Below are 14,748 nucleotides of genomic sequence, written 5' to 3' on the forward strand. Positions count from 1 at the left end.
CTATGAGAGCTGTCCTTTGACTGTGTTTTGGTGTAAATAAAAGGTCTTTGTTCTTCATTTGCACATCATGGTCAGATACTTGGTCACAAAAGGGATTTCTAAGCACTACATACAGGTGAAAGAATAAATGTTCTCCTTTGTAGGTTCCTAAAAAGATTTTTTTCTTGGCTCATATGCAGGATTATGCACCCATATTTTGGTATTAACCATGTGTGAAACTGCAAACTTGCGTTTACTGATGTTTTAGCAGATCATCAGGGATGCAAAGAAGTATCCATAAGATAATCATTATAATATTAATAGCAAAAGTGTTAATTCACATCTTGAGGAGCCCTATATCATGGTCATTATTCATGACAGATGTTTCCAGTTGAGTTGTAACTAAAACAAGAGAATTTTTTTTTCAATGCTACCTATCCAGAATTAAATAGTTTTTTATTATTGTAATGTGGAGATAAGATGCAAATGAAGAGTTATAAACAAAAAACACCTGTTTATATGCATTCAGAATTCACTCTGCATTTTTATTTAGGTTCTTTAAGGAGCAGGAAAAATGGTTTTTCAATTTTTTTTCCAGTATTATTCTGGAAAGCTCACAGTTTTTTCATAAAACTTTTCCACTTTTTTTCTTTGCTTGTTTATTCCTTACATTCCTTTAATGCCAAATGGCATTTTTCTTTACTAATGGCACTGTAGTCCTAAAGACCAGGAACAGCAGTAAGTTTATTAAAAATTAAAAAGAGCCTCTGAGGTAAAATATGCAAGATATGCTTGACTGTGCTATCAATGATTTTGAAGTTGTTTTTTTAGTTTATTTATCCATGTGCTAATATATTTTCATAGCACCTGCAATATTCAAACCAGATGACATAGAGTATAGGTTTTCAGGCCAGGGGGTATATGTTTCATAAGAAAACACAATAAACTGAATGAAGAAATGAAAGAAAAACATCAAGAAAAAAAAGAAGAATTATGATTTAAGCTTGCTTTTTTGGGGATAGTTGCTGTTGTTGCAACTAAATTACCAACACAGTTGATCATCAAGAGAATTAAGGTATTGTGTAGTTGTTTAAGTTGAACTCACCAGGCTGAAACACTTAACACAGTCAAAGAACTAAAATGTAATTAGAATAAGATGTGACATCATACACATTCATATGATTTAAGGAATAAATAAGTTTACATCTACAGTGCTGAGATTTATGATGCAAATGTTTAAGTTTCTGTTTTACCCCTGGAAAGAAAGAAGCCCCATGCATTCTAATAAGAACACTGAAGTCGGAACAGCAGTCTATATACTCAGAGAATTTATTCATAATAGATAATGCTAGGAACTTAATTCCAAAACTTACTTTAAGAAGAATCAGCCCACAAATTGGTAAAATATTATATATATTACAGTGCAGGAACTTATTATTTATGAGCATAAATAACAGAGGAAAGATTGCACCTGTGACAAAAATTTTGTTTAGCTAGTAAAAGAGCAAATTGCTGTTGAATCACTGATGCAAAAGCAACCAGGGAAGAAAAAATTATTTGTTTAACATAATTGTAACTTATCTGTGAGCTAAACTGCAGTATGTTTTTGTAATGTAGTCCAAATAAATGGTTTGTGTTGGTGTTCAACAGGTGACAACTAGATAAAAAACCTACCTTGAAGTTTACAATACAGCAAGAAGATGACAAGGCATTTGCATGAGTAAAGGTGAAATATACCAAGATTTATTAAAAGTTTAGATATAATGGATGCATGTGTCCTATTCTTTATGCTCCTAGATAAAAAAAATTATCTGATCACGGCTATGTTTACTGTTTCTTTTAGTGCAGGCATAAATCTTTGCAACTCCTCATTAATATATTCAAACTTTTTTCCCTTTCTACTTAAAATGTAGGTAATATTTCCCAGAGGCTGTAATGTAATATTTAATTAAGTTATTTACTTTTATTCAGAAATTGCAAACTATCTAAATCACAACCCTCTAGTCAATACTTAAACAATAAAAAATTAAATTTAATAGTAATTTTATACATACATATATAAGTCTAAAATATGTACTTATATACTAAGAATAATTCCTTGGTGATGATGACAATCGCCCCCTGCCATGGACAGGAACACCTTTCCCTGGACCAGGTTACCCACAACCCCATCCAACCCGGCCTTGAACACTTCCAGGGATGGTACATCCACAACTTCTCTGGGAAAACTGTTCCAGAGCCTCACCACCCTCACAGTTAAGAATTTCTTCCCAATATCTAACCTAAACCTACTCCCTTTCAGTTTGGAGCCACTACTTTGTCCTATTTGTACATGGCCCTAAAGGAAGCCACTCTCCAGCTCTCTTATAAACCCTTTGTAGGCACTGGAAGATGGATTAATGCAATGAGGGCTCCCTGGTTATATCTGACCATTGTCCATAAGGCTGATTGATTTCGTTATCATGGAAAGAGAAAACAAAGGAAAGTGGATCAGTGTACAGTATCATGTATTCATTCCAATCGTCTGCATTTTGCTCCATACAATTGTCTTCTCCTTTGAGCGACTTCTCATCTGCTCTTTAGATTTGATGAATAATTTTACTCTGAAAAAAAATTAAATATGGTGAATCAGACTTTTTACAGATAAGATAATAAAATAGCTTCAATTCTACCCTCAAGTGACATCATGAAAATTAAAAAACACAGAAATTAGGTCTGCTAAATCAGGTTAATACAAATTGAGACCAAAATTCAAGTAGTTTGATTTTAATGTATGTTTTTGTTATTACACTGACACACACTAAGACTGTCTGAATGCCTTAACTGTGCATTTCTGTACCTTCCATTTCGTTTAGATTTAATTTTGACTTCAGAATTTGAGCAATTTGTTTAGAGGACAACTGTAACATAGCATTTTTTCTTAAGTTGTATTTTTAAATGATGACTTCAATTTTATTCCATTATTTTTACTGTATGTAAAATAGGTCCTTGTGTGTGTGTGTTTGTCTCTGGAGGTCTACAGAGTGAAGAATTTATTTTCAAACATTTTGTGAATAATTGTGTTAGTCTACCCAGTGCTTGATTCAGAATTCTTAGTGCATTTGAAATATTTAAGCATGTTAAAAATAAATCTAAATATCCCATTATAAACCATTTCAAGATCACAGTTTTGTAACCGAGAACAGAATAATATGATAATCTGGGAAAAAAAAATGCTGAGACAAAATGTGTGTAACATACTAACTTGAGTATACAATGAGAGTTTCCAGAAGCTGTTAGGCACACTGTGCTCTTCATGAGAGACAATACAGGATAAACCTGTGGCCTTTTCATTTATATGTTCCTTTCCCCTTACACAAAACTTTCTGATCTTTGGAGAATAATTAAACATAGTATATCAGAGTATGGGGAACGTTCCTTTTTCCTCCAAGAAGGAAGAAAAATTAAAGTTACTAAATCGAGTTACAGTCATAGAAACAATTCCTTCCCCAGAAAAAAGGACGAAAGAAATAAACAGGTCAGAACCTCAGCTGATGCCATTTTGAGTGATTCCACTGAAATGGCTGATAGACACATCCATTTTAAGGTGAAAAAAACCTATTACACCATCCTAGTCTGGCTTCCTGCATAATACAGACCAGAAATTTCCATATAGTAACTCTCATTGAGCTGGTAGATCTCTTGATTCACTTGATTTGGGTCTCTACTTTTTCAAAGATTAGTAGATTCTCTCCCTAGGAGGCAGAACATCATGAGATAGCTGCAGTACCTGATTCAATATTTGATTTGCAAAAAACATTTACAATTTTGGTCTGTGATTACTGTGAAGATGTCAATAGCTCCTTCTGACCTCTCAAGAATTGGTTTACTGCCAAAGTGAGAAGGACAGTGTTTCAAAGAAAATGAAAAACTTTTTGGAATCCCGAGCTGACAGTGACAAATGTCTGGATGACAAGGTCAAATGGTAGGTGTCTTTGTTACTGAATATAATGAAAGGTCACAAATGGGATGAGTTTCTGATTTTTAAGAGAATTTCAAAAGGAACTTTGTAATAAGATGTCAGAAAAAAAAGGAATAAAGAAGAAGCCTAGTCATGTATAGAAATAGAGAGTTCACTGCATAAATTACATGAGCAGTAGACATAGACAAAAAAGCAGAATGAAGAGATACAGAATTTATTTCTTGAAAGACCAGATGGGCCTCAATGGAAGGATTTGTTTTTTCAGTGTTTGGATTTTCTAAGCTTGAGATCAGTCTCTTTTTTTTTTTCCCTTCTCTGCACACTAGAATTCACAATAAGGAGAAAGTGCCATTGGCTTCAGATAAATGTGTGCTTGGTGTTTAAATAGACATAATAAATGTGGTTGGCTTAAAAATGGATTATTTGTGGTGGTAGAAGTCAAAAGTCATCGATTTACTTCATTGAGGTCATAGTCAGAGGAAGGAGAAGTTAGTTTTCAAATGAGAAACATGCTTATTCAAATTGTCTTAGTCCTGTTACACTGGTGAAGTTATTTTGAAGTATTTATAGGAATTTTAAGAAAAGGAAACTTTTTGAATTGTAATCTGGAAATAATGCTACAATGGCCTTGAAGGGCAGTTTGGAGAGAAGAAGTCAATGGCAAGAATGGATGACCTAGATTTTAGTAGGAGTTGGGCAATTCTGGATAGCCCATTCAAGGCCAAAGCCAATGAGCCAGCTGCTGCAAGCAGACTTGCCAAACGTCCTGACAAAATAAGAGACAATTCTGATTTTTTTTTTTTTTTGCAAAATCCCCCAGCATCCCAGTAAAAGAGTACAGGTTCCCATTTTTGCTGTAAGTCAAACACAACACACCTAAACATTTTAACGCAGCACACTGAAACCAACCCATTGGATACTGAAGGATCACACAGGAACCTGTCGAACTGCTGCCTGCTCCAGCTGGCTGTGTCACAGGGAAACTGTGACACTGTGTCACTGTGGTCCCCATTGTATTTGAAATTGAATCCAGTTTTCCCAGTGCCTAGAAAAAAGCCCTGACCATGGAGCTATTGTACTGGGGCAATGATACTGCTACCTGTCAGAGATAGCTCTCTGGCAGACACTTCTGCCTAATGCAAGTTTCCCTCAGAAATGATGAATTCTGCATTGTGTTCACAGGGTGAATGCAGAGAGATTTCTATTCTGTCCGATTTATTTTGTGTTTGAAGTTATTTTCCCATTCCTATGAATAATTCTTGGCTATGACCTTTTTCACAAGCAACTTATTGCAAGGCCTGAAATAGCTGTGGGACAGATTCTCCACTTGTTGAAGTCAGTTTTGGTGAACTATGCTGATTTAGGTTAGCTCAAAATTTATCCCAATGCATTTTGATAGGCCTTGACAAGTCAGATACTTAATTCTAATGCCTCATTGAAAAAGCAGACCCCTTAGAATGAGACCTTGGATGTAACGTATTATCTGGATGTTCATTTGCCTGCAATGTCCAGCTACATTTATTTAGGCATGACAGTAAGTAAGCCTAAAAGGGATGCACAGATACAGATGTGATTTAATTTAAAGTACTGGTATATCTAATCACTGAGTTTTCTGCTTTCATATCTAATCAGACCATATTAACAAGAGTTAGGGAAACAGGTAAATTCCTTTGTGCAGGATTATTTAAAATATAGGGAAGAGGAAGGAACCTTTAGTTAATTAGATTTTTCTTTTTATCCAGTATTTCAGTAATGCTGAGAAATAAGTCATTTCTGTAATGGAGTCATTTCTGTAGTGAGCAAAGAGCTCACTAGCCATCATCCTGAGCAGGAAGAAGATTTGGGAAACAGAAGTATCCTTGGGGCAGCCACAGTCCGCTGCCACATGCCACATTTTGCATGCAGTGGGGATGCACTGCTGTGTGCCCACTGTTAATTATATTCATCCTGCAAAGGACCACTAAGTCACTGTCATTACATGGCTGCTTTATATGCTCTGCTTATAGCTGTGTCTCTAGTTGTAATGCTGCTAGCAAGAGTGTGACAGAAAAAGCTGGACTGTGGGGGAGAGGTCTCCCTTACTTGCACCCATGCCAAGGATGCACTAATGGAAAAGGTGTTACCTGTTCCTTTTTTCTTAAGATCTGAGTCCCATGGCTGTTCTTCCTTGGTGCCCTTGTACCAGCACTGTTGTGTAATTGCTCCTGGGTGCTGGCCCTGATTTTTTCATTATTAATTTCCTGATGGGTATGATTATATCTATAGTAATTTTTTCCTGTTTGGAGGTTTATTTTAGCAATAGTGTGGTTGGGACAGATAAAAATGTAAAAAATCTCCTTTACTCAGAACTGCCTCTTGAACAGAACTGGAAGACATGTAAAAAGCGCATCCTTAATCTATTGTTTTGTGAAAGGCAATCTGTCAGATCTTTAACTGGACATCTGATGGCGGGAGGCAGAGGGATGACATTTAATACTGTCATCCCACAGACCTAAGGTGTGTGAGAATTTTATTAGGATTTTCTTTAATGACTTCAAGAGTCCTTATTCTTTCCTTATCAGCCCATCAGAGCTGAGGGCCTGCCTATGATATTCTAGCACTTCTGCATTAATGTTTTGGTCTGCTAGTCTCGTCTTTTCTAAGAAGGTATGGGACAGAAAGCAAATAATCCTGTTTTTTCATTTAGTATTATCTTTTTTCTTCATTAACACATAGGGGTTACAATTGTGTATTTGAACTTCCATTGCATTCATGTAGTGAATTTTTTTTTTATTGAACTGCTCTACTAGGAGTGGGTCAGCCTAATACAGCAAAAGCCAGTCCCCATAACTGATAAAGATTACAGTTATTGTAATCTGGGAAATTGTTAACAAATGGCCTCATTGCATCTAAAACAATGTATCTCACATATATTCCTTGTTCTCATAAGAACAGGCATCTTGTGTTGCCTACCAAGTCTAGGAATAAATTATATTCATCTAAGAAAAACTTCACATTTATTCTTAGTTCACTGATTTAAGAACATGACACACTACATATTGGAAATCTGTCTTTTTTTCTTTAAAAAAAGAAAATCTCCCAGGATTACTGTGAAACATACTGTATAGAAAAGTATTTTCTCACTTCCTGATGAGTCTTATCATTTAAAAGTCAGGTCATGAGTTTTAGACTTATGTGCCTGCCTTCAGAGAGCTAAATAAAAGTTTCTTGCTTTTCGGAGATGCCCACAACAATAAATACCTCCACTGATTTAATTAAGCATTATGATACTTAGCAACTCAGAAGAATTCAGGTCTACCATAATGTGGGTGTATAATATGGCTCCAGGCATTCACAGAATAAAAAATTAATGTTAGCTTTAAAAACTGCGTAAAAAAGAGTGAGAGTAACAGTTTTGGCCAATCCCCTTCATCCCCATTTCCAGTGAGCATTTAACATGGTCTGAAAGTTAAGCACTATTAGGAAGAAGGAGGCCTAGGGGAGCACTACTGCACTGACAAGTTAATAAACTGTCGGCAGTATAATCAGACTGTTACAGCACAAAACTGAGAATGTGGAAATACAAGTTCTAATCTTGACTTGATGTGTGGCTTCGGCAAAGTAATTTCAGTCCCTCCTTTCAGTTTACTAGCTAATAAACAGAGAACAGTAAGTTATTTTGAGGATGCTGTGATATCTAATTAATTTTAGTCAAGTAAGCATTTTGAAAACTGACCATACTAAGCACAATTTTCTACTATTTTCTACTACTACTAGCAAAAGTAAAAGACAAATCAATTAAGTGTGAGGTGTCTCTCTCCAAGCTTTCAAATATATTCAGGCTCTTGCTATATCCAGTTTCAAATGGAACTCACCAACCTGACACCTTTTTGGATTTAAGTATCTACTTCAAAATGAAATGAAAACTCCCCCAAACCTTCCTCATAGTGTTGTTGTGACACATTAAAAACGGAGAGATTTTTTAACAGAGGAATCTATGACTCTACACTTACCAGTCTTTTTCTCTGTTTTTGAATATTCAAAAGACTGGCTTTCAAAAGGTTGGTTTTTTCAAACTTTTTTAGCTCTATAGAACGGTAAAACATGTCTGTTACCTGTAACATGTGAAAGTATTGGACAGTTACCTTTGTGATAATAAAATAAATGTTTGAATTACATACCCGGGCTTTAGAATCAGTGCTGAGAAAAAGGAGAACTTACTTTCAGCATCTCTGTTTGAAGGTTTGCATTCTGGAGACTATCAGGACACCACAAAGGTCACCAGGTCATCAGCTTCATTGAATTAAACCTGAGGTTCCATAAGATGAACAAGAAATCCATTCAAACTGTAGATTTTCTGAATCTGTGGAATACAAATTTTAAGTATTTTCTGTTTGAGATAAATCTTAACAGTTTTTTCCCAAGAATTCTGTATTCATTGTCATATCCTCATGATTACCTCTTTTTACCTAATCTGCCCATTAAAAATGTATCCTGCCCAAGGTCTCAAGACTTTGTGCTTCCAAAAACCACATAGTGAAGTGTTTTTTCTTTTGTGACTAAATTTCAGTGAAATAATTTTAGTTTTAGGGATCATTATAGTGATCTAATACTCTTCAAGTAATTTATGAACTTGAAATATGGGAAATAAATTCTCAGTCTTATATGAGAGGCATAGGCTGGTACAAATGATCACCATATTCTTGGGGGTGGAGGTGCTGAATATAGGAATGTGTTCCGTGGCTAACTCAAACCTATGGTTGTTGCTACACTCATGGCTTACCTCCAACAGTATTCACTTAGTATTAGAAAGTTAAAGCCTATTTTAAGCATGACATTTGAGAAGCCAGTGGTGTTAAACTAGATACCCAAGTAGCAGAAGGAGCATCAAAGTCTTTCAGAAGATGCAGATTTTAACCTGTGTCACAGACAAAAACAGACAGATTTTGTTTTGAGAGAACTTCAGGAAAGAATTTAATTAAATTAAGCATTTGCTTAAACTTGGACCAACTGTTTAAATGATGGCATAAGTAACTGATATTATCTATAATAATCTCCTAGTTTGATTTCAAGATGGACTTTAAATAGCAGTGTCAAAATACTGGAATAGGGCAGTTTCTGTTGATATTTCAGCTCTACCAAAACAAAAAAAGTAGAGTTCGCATGAAAATGTTTATTTGCGTGCCAGCCTTGCTATTTGACATTAGAGATGTGGATCATTCAGGTGCACATAAAGATTTACAGTTATTTATCTTTGTCCAAATCTTTTGATTGCCACGATATTTTCAATAATACTTTCTGACTGTGCATTTTTACTACATTTCGGTTTTTAAAAATTTCTGAACCATTGCAATACTTTGCATTTTAGCAATGTTGATCTCAGACTACAGGGTTTTGAATACCCTCTCCTCTCATGGTCTGGTCTTCAAAAGAGACAAGAACGAAGCACTACAAAAAGAGGTATTGTGCTGACAGAAATTAATGGAAGACTGTAGCACAGCCAATTGTCTTTCTCAGCAAGTGTGTGCACCACAAACACTCCATCCTACCAAGTTGCATAATGTAGACATGAAAAGCTCCATTCACTCTGACCTCTTCTGCTTACTTCATTAGAACATACAAGTGAAAAGAACCTCCATGTTTAAGTAAGCCCAGTGAGCATTATTATGGGTCACTGTATCACAAAATTGTCCTAATAAACTAAACAGCCTCCTCAGAACATCCCTGCTACTTTTAGTGAAAGGATGTTTTAGGACCTTTCTGCTATCATAATTGGAAATGTTTGACCCATCTCTACCCTGCACTTACCAATGACCAGTTCAGATCCACATAAGATTCTTCAAGCCCTAGTATGACCTCTTTCACATCCTCTGCTCAAATGTACAACCTTAAATTTAATATGCAACAGTATTTCAACTTCATTTTCAAATGAAGGTTCTTTATTCTACTTCTGAATAGCAAAAAATTTGAATAGTTTCAAAACAAAAACTCATAAGTACTGCAATGGTATGTTCAAGCACACCATGCCTCCTACTCTTCCTTCTCACTTCAAGTTTCAGGCATCAGATTCTGTTACCCTTCCCCTTGAGGCACCAAACACACATTTAACTTGTGATATTTTTTTTACATGTACACTGTGATCAAGTGACCTTTCAACAAACCAGTCTCCAACCTTATTACACATGGGGTCTTTTGCAGGTCTTTGGGCCACTGCTTCATGGGTATCTTTTTGCATATATTCCAGCTTTTTGTAATCCTTCAAATAATACAAACTCTCACAATATAAAAATATTTTGGAATCAATACATTGAATGCTGTAGGTAGAATATAATTCACATTCATACACTCCTCTACCCTGTTCATTGTCATGGTTTAACCCCACCCATCAACTCAATCCCACACAGCCACTCACTCTCCCACAGTGGCATGGGGAAGAGAATTGGAAGGGTAAAAGTGAGAAAACTTGTGGCTTGAGATAAAGGCAGTTTAATCAGTAAGGCAAAAACCATTATGCCAGCAAAGCAAAACAAGGAATTCATCCACCACTTCCCCTGGGCAGCCAAGAGTGTCAGCACCTCCAGGAAAGCAGGGCTTCAACATACATAATGGCAACTTGGAAAGACAAATGTCATTGTTCCAAATACCCCCTCTTCCTTCTCCTGCCACCCAGCTTTATATGCATGACACCATATGGTATGGGGTATCAGCTGTGGTTAGTGGAGCTCACTAAAAGAGCTTTAAACTAGAATTGAAGGGTTAAAGGGATAAAAATCAAGCTTGCTAGAGAAAAGCCTGAAGGCAGCATGTCAGTGTTTGAGGAACCATGTGCTAGCATGGTCCTTCAGTCTCAGTGAAGGTAGGGATGGAGATCCATGTGGGAGCAAAGACAGAAGAGTTATTGATTCTTGAAAACACAGAAGTGCCTGAGAACAGTCACGTAGGAATTAGCATTTCTCCTGCCAAAAAAGTAGCAAGGTCAATAGTCCAACTGAAGTGCATCTACAGCAATGCCTTCAGAGTGGACAACAAGCAGGAGGAGCTGAAAGCTGCTGAGAAGCAGGAAAACTACGACATAGTTGCCATCACAGAAACATAGTGAGATTACTCACATGTCTGGAATGCTGCTATAAATGGTGGTTATAAACTCCTCAGAAGGGGTAGGCAAGGAAAGAGATGCGGTGGTGTAGCCCTGTATGTTAGGGAGTGGTTTGGCTTAATGATGCTGATGAAAATGTTGAGTGTTTATAGGTAAAAATCAGAGAAAGGCCAACAAGGTAGATATCATGGTGGGAGTCTGTTACAGACCACTCAACCAGGATGAAGAGACAGATGAAATATTCTGTAAGCATCTGGGAGAAGTCTCATGATTGCTAGCCCTTGCTCTCCTGGAGGACTTCAACTTGCAAGATGGCTTCTGAAAGCACAACACAAAGGAAAAGCACCTGGGGGTGCTGGTCAACAATTAGCATGTCCAGAGAAGGGCAACAAAGTTGGTGAAGGGTCTGAAGCACAAATCCTATGAGCAGTTGCTGGAGAAGGTGAGGGTGTTTAGTCTGGAGAAAATGAAGCTCAGAGGAGACTTTATCACTCTACGACTACCTGAAAGGAGGTTGTTATGAGGTGGGGGTCTCTCTCTTCTTCCAATTAACAAGCAAAAGGACAAGAGGAAATGGCCTCAAATTGTGCCAGGGGAACTTTATGTTAGATATTAGGAAAAGTTTCTTCACGGGAAGGGTTGTCAAGCTTTGGAACAGGCTGCCCCAGGAAGTGATGGAGTCACCATCCCTGGAGGTATTTAAAAGATATGTAGACATGGCACTTAGGGACGTGGTTTTGTCATGGACTTGGAGTGGTGGATTAAGTGTTGAACTTGATGATCTTAAAGGTCTTTTTCAAAATAAATGGGTCTATGACTATATGATTCTATAAAATCTTATTTCTATAAAACATTTCTATAAAATGTTAATATCAGTTTCCATATGGAATCCAGGTATCTTATTAAGAAGACCATTTTTAAACACTGGTCTCCAAAATATATCTTTAAAGATGAAAAATTTACATTAATTCTCCCATATCATATTATTTGTGGTCTCACTGTACTGATCTTTGCTCCAGAACTTTCATCCAAGTAAAGTATAGGATCGTTTAGAGCTGCAGCTCTGTCCCCTGCTGCTTCACAACAATTTTAGACTCTGTATGCCACCCTCTTTACATATGTTTTTCAGGTGTCTGCTAATCGACCTTTAGCTCTGAAGCAACATGGCAGCAAATGAGAAGTCACTGGAAGGTTCTTGTTTTGGGTAAAGTCTTTGCCCCAGTGACTTTACGGCAGAGCTGAGATTTAGAATTTTATTGCATTTCTGTGAAACAGGTTTTGCAGTCAAATCCCACTCTTTTCTCTTCCCCCTCCCTTTCCCCTTCCCCTTCAAATGAAAGGTTTAGGTATTAAGCCTGAAGTTGCAGCCCAGCCCCCACCTATCAGCTGTCACAGTGTATTTAGATGTGTGGCACACTTCTTTTATGGTCAGATATGTAGATCTGTTGTCTGCCTCCCACCTCCCTTCCAAAGTGCACTGTTCTGGTATTGATGGTGTCACACACTTTAGCTCAGTGGTCCCAGCATACCAAGTTATCAAGAACAGTTTTCATCACTATCTCATTATCAATAATTAGGGCTCCATCAGGCCAAGTTCATGAAGAGTGTTCCCACATTGGACTGCTTAGTTAACCTGGAGTCAAAGCTTGTCTTCTTCTATGGCAATTAAATCCAGGGGGAGGGGGCTAAAATCACTAGATACAGAATGATAATGTGAATGAGTAGGTACACTTGTCCTATTGAAGATGGTAGGAAGACTTCAGGGTCCATGGAGCAAAAAGAAATAATTAACTCAAGGCCATGAAGATGTTGCCTTGTTTTTATAGGATATAGAAAGTGAGTAAATTATAAAACTCAGTCCCATAGGGGCTTTGCTGTCAAACAGATTAATGCCATCAGAACTTTTTCTGAAGTGCAACACTTTCCAGTTAATTGCAAAAAATAAGAGTCATTGAATGAGTCAGATGGAGTGGAAGGCCTAAAGGTTGCCTGAGTCCATCCCATATTCAGAGAAGGGATGACTTCAGATGTAGATTGCTCCCCCAGTTTGGCATCACCCTTCACCTTGCTTGAGCTGCTGTCTGTCTGATCTTTCCCCTCAGTGATGAAAACATTTTACAATCTCAGCCCCAGTGCCAAACCCTGAGTAGAAGCAATGGGGGAGGAAGCAGAAGTTTGTCTTTCCCATTGCGTGTCTTCAGTAAAGGACTCATCAGGACTACAGGCGACCTCCATCCAAAGCCTTTCTCCAAGTGACAGATGCAAAGCATGTAGTGTGAGATTCCTCTTCTTCAAGATGCATAAAAAGAACCTAGAAGGTTAGAGCACTTATGGTGAATTACTGAACTAGAGCAAAAACTGAAACCTGAAAGCTTTTTCTAACTTGTAGCTACACTACAGAAAATAGCATAATGAAAGTAATTTGAGGCATACAGAATCTTGAGCATATAAAAGCCTTCTATACATTTACAAGCTTAATCCAAATGTAAATGGTATAATTTTTCTCATAAAATTAATTCTAATGGGCAACACAATTTTCCTAATACTGATTCTATTAGTATTAATATTTCTGTAATACTTTCAGATTGATGTCTAGAAACAAAAATTATTATTGTGGCCTTAAAATCCAATTTTCAGAAAAGCCTATTCCTCTAAAATCACAAGTATTATATCTGCAAAATAAACAGAAATAATCATCTTGATTTCCTGAGTAGTTCCATTGAAATCAATCTCTGTGACTGCATGCATGCTTAAGAAAAGAAACACCCTAGTGCTCTGCTGAAGAGAAGCTAAATTACCAATAAGCACAGTTCAGATGCTCAGTGTACTAATGCAGCACTAAATCCAGTGGAGTTCACTCCAGGAGAAGAAAGTCTTTTCTGGTTATCACAAAGATTACACATATTCCCTGGGAGATAAATTCTGGTCCTGACTTGACTTAAAACAAATATTCATTTTTTATATTAGGTTTTATAATAAATGAGCCTTCAGTGAAAAAGTATCTTCAGAGAATATAACTCATGACTATAGATTTCCTCAGGCATTGTGTTCTAGTTCAGCTGTAGAAGTGGCTATGCTAAAAGACCCTTTTACTTTAGAATATATATTTATGTGTACATGTGTTTACACACACATTTTATGTTTTTCAAAAATATATTATTAAGGGAACCTTTTAAGCCCAACTTAGGCTTCAAACTTCTACAACTCTTTTGACAATAAGGTATTAAATCAGTGACTTAAAATTCAAAGGCCTAATAATACTGTATTCAGATTAGGTTTATAACCTAGTCCACCTGCACAGCGTAAGTCTCCACTCTGGCCAGGGAAATGTACTACAGTCTCTGCCAGAAAAGCCAGTCCTGCTGGAAGACTTTTATGAAGACCTCCCTGCACAGTGCACCATCAAATGTGAGGCATGAATCTACATCTGAAGTACAGCCAAAGCAAGATAAGGAAAAAACCCTGTCTTCACTGCAGTACTGGAAGACTTCAGCAACAACCCCTTGATCTACTTTTAGAACATCTTGCCATCTAACCTCTCCCTATAGTCAATGGGGAGAAAGAGGCATCTGTAAGGTGAAATTAGTCTATTTTACATATTTATCTTGGGATAAGATGGACCATGCACTTGATGAACCCACTTCTCTGCATTGATTATGAAAGTTACCCAGCGATTAGCTCTAACGCGAACATCTACACCAGACACCCAACATTAATTGAAATGGATTTCACC

The 14,748-nt window shown here is 36.9% G+C and overlaps 1 long non-coding RNA gene across 1 annotated transcript; it reads right to left on the bottom strand.

Moving 5' to 3' along the window:
- Positions 1–1,309: 1,309 nt before the first annotated feature.
- LOC113948241 lies at positions 1,310–8,832 on the bottom strand. Its single transcript, XR_003528056.1, has 3 exons — positions 8,703–8,832; positions 8,141–8,282; positions 1,310–2,582 (listed from the first exon to the last, which is right to left on the bottom strand). It is a non-coding gene; the product is annotated as an uncharacterized LOC113948241 (long non-coding RNA).
- Positions 8,833–14,748: the final 5,916 nt, after the last annotated feature.

This window comes from Corapipo altera, unplaced genomic scaffold (genome assembly GCF_003945725.1).
Source record: "Corapipo altera isolate COAL_440 unplaced genomic scaffold, ASM394572v1 51, whole genome shotgun sequence".
In the NCBI taxonomy this organism is placed as follows: Eukaryota; Metazoa; Chordata; class Aves; order Passeriformes; family Pipridae; genus Corapipo; species Corapipo altera.